Consider the following 8,113-nt stretch of genomic DNA (forward strand, 5'->3'; position numbering starts at 1 on the left):
TCGATCGATCGATTGTAGGGTTTAACGCGCCGACGCAACGCAGGCGATGAGGCGCGCCGTAGTGGAGGGCTCCGGATTAATTTTGACCACCTGGGGATCTTTAACGTGCGCCGAAATCTCGTACACACGGGCGTTTTTGCTTTTCGCCTCCATCAGAAAAGCGACCGCCGCGGCCGGGAATCAAATCCGCGACCTCGTGCTCAGCAGCGCAACGCCTTAGCCACTGAGCCACCGCGGCGGGTCTGAGGTAGGAAAAGCAATCGCAAATGTGTGGTTGTGCAGATGACCGCTGTGTTAATCCCAAAGCATAACAAGGAAAATGGCGCCGCTTGCATTAGGGGGGCAGGGCAAATCTGGGCTTGTGTGGAGCTACTAAAAATTTATAGACTTTACTACGCTTGGTACACCTTGCAAACTAACAAAAATAATGCCATATTCTTTCAGAAACAATCGTGTCGTGGCTTACTGCAAGGTTTGACTATGGAGGTCATCGCACTGCGGGCGCCCCCAGCGACGGAGACGCGGAGACGGCCGTCACCCTTCGGAGGGCCGCTGACAATTAGGCCGTCTCGACGCACGGCGCCTACGGAAACGAGCAGGGTCGTGTCCGGCCCGGGACAAAAAGGCGCCGCTCCCTTCGACAAGTTGGGTGGCGACGACTATGCGTGGAGGTTCTCGCAACGCACCTTGCTCGGTCTGTGAGTATTGTGCCCGGCCTTGCCGTTTCTTGTTCTTTTTTGCTCTGAACTTGCCGCAGGTCACGGGGACAGTCCCGCCTGTGCCGGCTAGACACCGGCAAGCTTCTAAGCCCCACTGCGGGCTAGTTCTGCTCCCCTTGTATATGCCTTGTAAATAATTCCTGTGCATAAATTGTACATAGCTTGGACATCCGAGTCTGCCTCGTCCCTCACGGCGACACGAGACACCGTGGTGCATTCCTGGGTACGGAGAAGACCTGAAATTTGCTCTTACTTTAAGCTGACTGAACAAAGAGCGACGACGCGCCGGCGACCTCCCGACTCAATCTGTCGCAGGTTCGGTGAGCCGCGCAGTAGCCCAGTGTAGCCAATCGTGCTCGCGTAAGCGTCACACGAAACGTCATATTTCGCAAGTATCACGCAGAAGGGAGGGCAGCACCCCGAAATTGATGTTTGTACTACTTGAAATGGTGTAAACGCACCGAGAGTGGTCGAAACATGGCCTATGAACTGAGTCTAGAATTTGCCTAAGTAATCTCATAATGCTTAAAAATCCCTTCAGTGTGCCTCTAACAAAAGCAACAGCGTTGTGAGCATGTGAGAACTTTTTTCGTAGCAGGCCAGTAAAAAAATATTTTCTATGACGCATGAAGCTTGGCTGTGGCGATGCTGTTACGCAACCCAGCTTCAGCGCTCGGGTTAACCACCCAAAAACCTGCTGCCTGTCGTTCCTCATCGACTTTCCACTACCCGGCGTGTTGACAGTAGCGAACTATGTGGCTACTGGACAATAGCCTTTATCGACCTCGTGGCCCCTCAATCGCCAACCGACCAGCAGCGTTGCTAACAACAGCATTGCTTTGCACCCCGCACTGCAAGCTTCAGCGGCTTGCCCGTGCTTCATTGTCATGCCCTTTTTGTAGCGGGTTTGACGACGCTAGAGATGTGTTCAGCAAGCCACCCGACGAATATTATGACAGAGGGATGCAAGACATCTTCATGGTGGTGCAACATCACCAGGACAAAGAAGGCTCCGACCCCAGGCAGTTTCCTACGGCGGGGGCAACCTAACGCTCACCTGCGCAGGAGAGGAGCGGGTCTCTCGTGTGTGCGTGCGTGTTTGTGCGTGGGGGCGCTACTATCAGTGCCATGAATTTTGTCGTTGGCGCGTTTTGACGTCAGCCGAGAATAGGGTGAAGGGGAACGGACCCAATGCGCCTATTTCTATCTCTCGTGCGCAGGAGCGCACTGCCCGTTCTCTGATACCAAGGTGTAAATACTTTTACATAGTTTTCTTCTTCAACTTCGTCATCGTGACTGCCCCGGCACGACACCAACCAGGGTGCACTTCGACCCCGCTACCCGGTTTCGCAACATGACACATCACTATTTGCAGGAGGTGCAGTGAGGATGCAACCTGCTGTGAATGTTACCGCGTCCATGTCCTTCGTGCCCTCCTGTGTGCCCGGGTCGGTGGAGCTGAACAAAATGGAACAGCGCTGGTCATAACAGTTTTCTTCCCACGCAAACCCCGCCAGGTACCGCATGCCACGCGGTGACATATTGGGCTACCGAAGAAAATCAAAGGACCAAGTCACTCTTGCTGCGCTGGGCTACTGACGTCGATCTTTCCTACGGGAAGCTGCCTCAATAAAACGTCACGTAGAGCAGAGGGCGGACCTTTTTTTCGGGGCCGGAAAGGTGACGTCTCCGCGTTCTCTACAACTGACTTCTTTTTTCTCTTGGTATTTATTGCCTGATTGTGCGTACGCTGCGTGTGGTTCATGTCATGGCAGCAAGGACTTGGGAACTGGTAACGGCTGCAGCTTAAGTTTAGATAATCTAGTTCACTGCATTTCCCACGTTTTTTTATCTTCGACGAGCACTGGCGCCGACCCTCACACCACACACAATTGAATCACGGCCTTTGTAACCTAACCTCGCGTCAAACAGCGGCGGAAGCCCGGGGAGACTGATTCTGCTAGGTTGGTTCAGAGGTGTATAAGCTTTATACATAATTAACTTTGCTTAATCAGTTACGTAATGTGGTTCTATAGTGACTTGCTGTTACGTATTTATTTACTTTTGTGTTTTTACCATCCACACTCTTAATCGAAATAATGAATACTCATTTTTCGGAGACGGATGACTTTTATTACGAACATTGCATGATTAGGCAGCATGAACAGGTATGATTGGTCTTTAAATTGAGGTTAAATTAAAATTAATTAATTAATTGAAAAGGGCTCCAAAACTGCGTCGCCGCGGCCACTTCAACGGCCCGATTATTCGGTATGTGCTTTGGAATATACCTTCAGGCATAATAAAAGCCGGATATAAAATATTTGTCCACCAAGATTACCCCTATACAAAACATGTACAGGATCTTCCGGCCGGGTTGAGAACAAGACGCCCATATGGTAGGGATTTACCAGTGCTCTGACGCCCACCAGTCGTGGTTTGCAATCCTCCGCTAGGACCTATCTTCGCGGTTGATCACAGCATATATTTTGATTATAGGGTATGTGCGGTCGAAACACATTCAAAACAAGATTTCTCAATCTGCTCTAGTCGGTATGCATAAAAAGAAAGGAATCGCAGTGTAGATCATTGATGAAAAAGTAGCAACAGTTTTTTACTTACCAGTTGCATTTTGACCTTGTACTGCTTGCACACAGAAGAGCATGATTGCCACCAGACGAGAGCCCATGGTTGTCAAAATCTGCTCAACGGTAGAGATGTTTAGAGTAGCCTGCGTAAATGTGCCTTTGATGAACCGAAGTCCTTCAAAATCACCCGGCGTGGAATCGCTATTACACGAATGACTCTGTACGCTACCGAATCGGAAATGATCGCTCTTTTAAGGCTAAGCCTAACTCTGGTTAACTGGAGTTCTTCTTCTTTACCATAAGGGGCGGCAAATGTGTTAATTCCATGTGCAACACCGGAAACACGTCGCACCTGCAGCTGGATGACGCTATACTCGACTATACGGCGGCTCAACTCGTTTCAGTCTATGCTTATTCTCTGGGTTGTTTTATTTTTAACACACACCTGCTCAGCATAACGTAGTGGTCACCTGCAAGGTCGTTTCCCTTAAGGGAAATGACCTTGGAGTTTGCCTCCGCGTGGACTTATATTGTATTTCCCACAATAGCAAAGTATCATAAGACAGCTCTATCAAAAATTGAAAACAAAAGGTGCCGCCATTTTGTTTTTTGGACATTTATTGATTCAATTAAAATAAAGAAGAGTGCGGTACTGCAGCTGTGTGTTGAAAGACCTCCGAGGCTGCTTTTTCCGCAGTCTTTGTAACCAAGGTAACTCGGTTGTTGAAAGGCAGGTGCTGAGCCATCAGAATACAATTCCACTTTGCTCGCATGCTTCAAACGGACATTTTCTGTGCTCATGTGTTCCATTATACATTTTAAGATGCCCTTATCAATGCTTGTTTGCAAAAAAAATTAATAATAAAGTTATATTATTCTTCTTTTCAAAAAAGAAAAGCCAGACAATGACTGTTAAATATCCACAGTTGTTACCGATTTTGTGACGGCAGACTTGTCCACCCTCTATCGTCGCTGGTTTTCTAGGTGAGGTTCGTATTTGTGCGTACTTCCAGAAAACATGAGTTTATGGCACTTTGTCATGAAATGTAGTTGCAGAAATAGCGATTATGCTGTGCAGCTTTCTCGCCGCCTGTAACCCGCCATTAGGAAAGTCAAAGTGAAGCGTTTTATATGGGCGAGTATCAAATTTTATTTAGGGTTTCGGTTTCACGTTCGGTTTATTGATACGCTACTCCGTGATACCTGGTTTCCTGCATACTGATATATTTTAAAAAAACACTGCAACCAATGAGCAGTATCTATACCCTTCACGGCGTGTTTTTTAGAACCCTGAATAAAACATGGCAAGGCTTCTATCATATCCTGACATAATTTTTCTGAAAGGGAATATGGTGTCCGTTATTACCTGTTTTGTACCCTAGCTTACACATTCTCAGTGGTCCTAAACTTCCGAGACTTGCGACAGCGAAAATTGGTCAAAGCGCTCTCAGGTAAAATAGTTGTTTTTGTTTCATGACATGCAGCATTAGACCTCGACGGTAGCATGTTTTTATAATGAGAAAGCGATTTACTGGTAAAAGTAGGTGTGAAGTAGGGCTCAACTTTTTAGAGGACAAGTTCGTAAAGGCAATACCATTACAGTCTATTAAATCTGCAACCATGATCAATACTCGTCCATAATTTCGAGCAAAAAAAAATATAATCCCCATTTGAGGCGAAACATAAAAACATAACTATTACAAGTAGTTTTCTTTTATTGAAAATGCACCTGTGGTTTTTTTCTTTTGGCATTGTAAGTTTAAAAAATGCCTGAAATACACTATTTCGAGCCAGAAATATAAAAAGTGCTCGCCCCAGTGCATAGTCCTCGTAGCTGCATTCCAAGTAACACATTTTTGGAATAGATGCTGTGAGCAGGGCAACGCGGGAAATGGGAACCGACTTTAGGGAACCTCCAAAGTGTTTATCACGAGAGGGAGGACGAGACGGGGGAGGAAGAGCGTAATGGGTAGGCAGGTGAGAGGAGAGATGTATTTAAATGGCAGAGACGAAAGAAGGGTATCTTTCGAATGCATTTACCGCGAAGTGAGCAAATATGTCGCATTTTAAGCGGGAGATCCAAATATGCGTGTACACCTGCATCTTCGTTTAACAACAAACCTTTTCTTAATCGAGATTTCCTAGGACTAGGCGTGGTGAGGCGGGCGCAATGATGTGGCGAGGGCATGGCAGAGAAAGGTTGGGAGCAAGCGCCATGCTCCGCAGCACAGTCGAAGCTACGCAAGTGTCCCCAGCAAAAATGGACAAATGCTATCAAACCGCCTCGCGTGTCGGATTAGATACGCGCGCAGAGAAATAGAGCCTAGGAGCCTGGAAGAACAGGCAAGAGTGGCCAAAACATCCGTGTTTTGCGCTCAAATTTAAAATGGGCTCGTCTTGGACCATTCTGCTTGAACGCAAGTCACCATGTCTGGGACCCTCTTGTCAGAGACACTGAACTTTGCCCAGATAACTCTTGCAAAATTCTAGTTATGATAATCGAGATAGTGGTATTTCGAAGTTTGTTGCTCTGAGCAGCCTTGCGTCCAACGTTCCTCGTCGCAGAAAACGCCCAATCACCCTCTCTAGCCATGGCACAATTGCACCCTATGTATTCGGCGTCCTTTCTGGAATGCTCTGAAAACGGTTAAGTCGTGCGCCCTCCGAAAGGACAAGCCGCCCGTCATGAGCGGAAAGGACATTTTAAACGCGAATAGACAGGAGGTTGTCCGGTAAATCCATACGCCGGAATACGGCGGACGCTTGGCACCGATAAATAGCCGCTCAGGCAATGTTATCTTGTGCAAATGTTTGTGCTGGCTGTGAGAAGTTCTATGAGGCTTAATATCGTCATTAGGGAATGCCAGAAATCTTCTCTCTCAATATCAGCTGTCGAGAGTTCAAGTCAGTGAATCTTGGCAACCTTTTTCACGGGATTTTTAGGAGATATGCACCAGCAAAGTGTTACCTGGAAAGTGAAGTGCATTTTTTTTTAAGGTGTCCACTTATCAATGAAATCTTGGTAATTCCGCTGTTTACTGCGGCTGCAGTATTTCTTTTCAAATCCGTGCTTTCGGGCATGGAATGGTGAAAGAGCTGAGTTTATACGTTATTCGAAACAAAGTACTAGACCGGCATGACACAACATACCACGCAATCTTTGGCTTGTGCAGTACACAAAAATTTCGAAAATTTGTGAATCCCGATTACACGTTACATTGTTGCTGACTTCGACGCCTGCGGTATCTGCATCTGCAGGAGTGACAAACCTGTAAAAGGTAAGTAATGCCCGCCAGGCACCTATAAACACACGTGGACCCCGCACGGGGCACCTTGAGCAATCTCGGTGACGGTACTGGCGATACCGCGGACCCCGAGCCCCCAAACATAAGCTGGATCCAACCGTGGCGATGTGTTTATAGGTGGAGGGTTAGAAACCACGAACGGTGGCCGTCGGAGCCCATGTCAAGCTCCGGCGGATGGGCTCCCTATCTGTTCACCAGGCAGGGAGCTCCGGGACCTCTTTGGCTACCAGGGTAAGGTCAAAGAAGAAAGTACCCCCGTCTCCCTGCTTTCCAATGTATCATATGGCATTTTCCAAACCCCCCCCCCAAACGTGATCGGCCCCCGAAAAGGGGCCGCACCGAAGCTTCATTCCCACCCTTACCAACAATTGCATCCCAAAAGCCAGATAACTATCCGCGCTTCTTGATTGTTGAATCTCTTGACAAGTCAAATCCCATCTCCTCCCAGTCAGTGTTCCTTATCACCAAATTCCTTGAAGGCATCCTTGGCAAGACTTTCCAAGCCAAGAAACTGAGAACCGGCGAAGTTCTGGTCGAGGTGAACACTCACCAGCAAGCCACAAGCCTCCTTACCCAGAATCGCATGGCAGATCTGGACATCAGAGTCACACCCCACCGTAGCCTCAATAGCTCTCAGGGTGTGATTTCTGAGCCAGATCTGATAAATGAAACGGAAGCCGATCTGCTCGAAGGTCTGAAAGGCGAGGGCGTGACGGCAGTGAGGCGCATCACCATCCGGCGAGATGATAAGCAAATCATGACAAAACATATAATCTTGACATTTGACCGTTCCACACTCCCCGAATCCATCAAAGCAGGTTTCATTCATTGTTCTGTCCGGCCTTACATCCCGAACCCGCGGCGCTGTTTCAAGTGCCAACGGTTCGGGCATGGCACCACCTCCTGTCGCGGCAAAACAACGTGTGCAAAATGTTCATCCCAAGATCATGATACAGATAACTGCCAGGCTCAACAATTAATGTGCAGCAACTGTCGTGGACCTCATGCTGCGTACTCCCGCACGTGTGAAAGGTTCCAGATGGAAAAGAAAATAATAAATCTCAAAATCACTGAAAACATCACCTTCCCAGAGGCTCGGAAGAGGTTCGCCTCTTTCCCCCTGGGCAGGTACGCCGACGCAGCTCGCCGGGGGGCGGAGCGGCGTCTTGTTTCGGCGGGGACCCAGTACCGAGAGTCGGACTTGGTCCCGCCCCCGCCCCCCCCTGGGTTGCTTCTTGCAGCCCAACCCGCCTCCGCACCGCTCGCTGAGCCAGCAGCGGCTGTGGTGGCATCCACGTCCGGTGGGGATGCTGCTGCACCCACCGTTTCCCCCTCTCCACCGGCCCGAAGCACACGCGAGGGCCCGGACGAGATGGAGACGGAGGCAGTCGCAGCGACCTCCTCCGCCTCACTGCCTGTGCCACCTGTGGTGCTCTCCACGCCTTCGGCACTGGCACCGCAGGCAAAGAACACCCGAAAGGGTACCACGTCAAGGGGGCCC

Source organism: Haemaphysalis longicornis, unplaced genomic scaffold (assembly GCF_048455015.1).
Source record: "Haemaphysalis longicornis isolate Haplotype H1 unplaced genomic scaffold, Haemaphysalis longicornis Haplotype H1 scaffold_52, whole genome shotgun sequence".
Classification (NCBI taxonomy): domain Eukaryota; kingdom Metazoa; phylum Arthropoda; class Arachnida; order Ixodida; family Ixodidae; genus Haemaphysalis; species Haemaphysalis longicornis.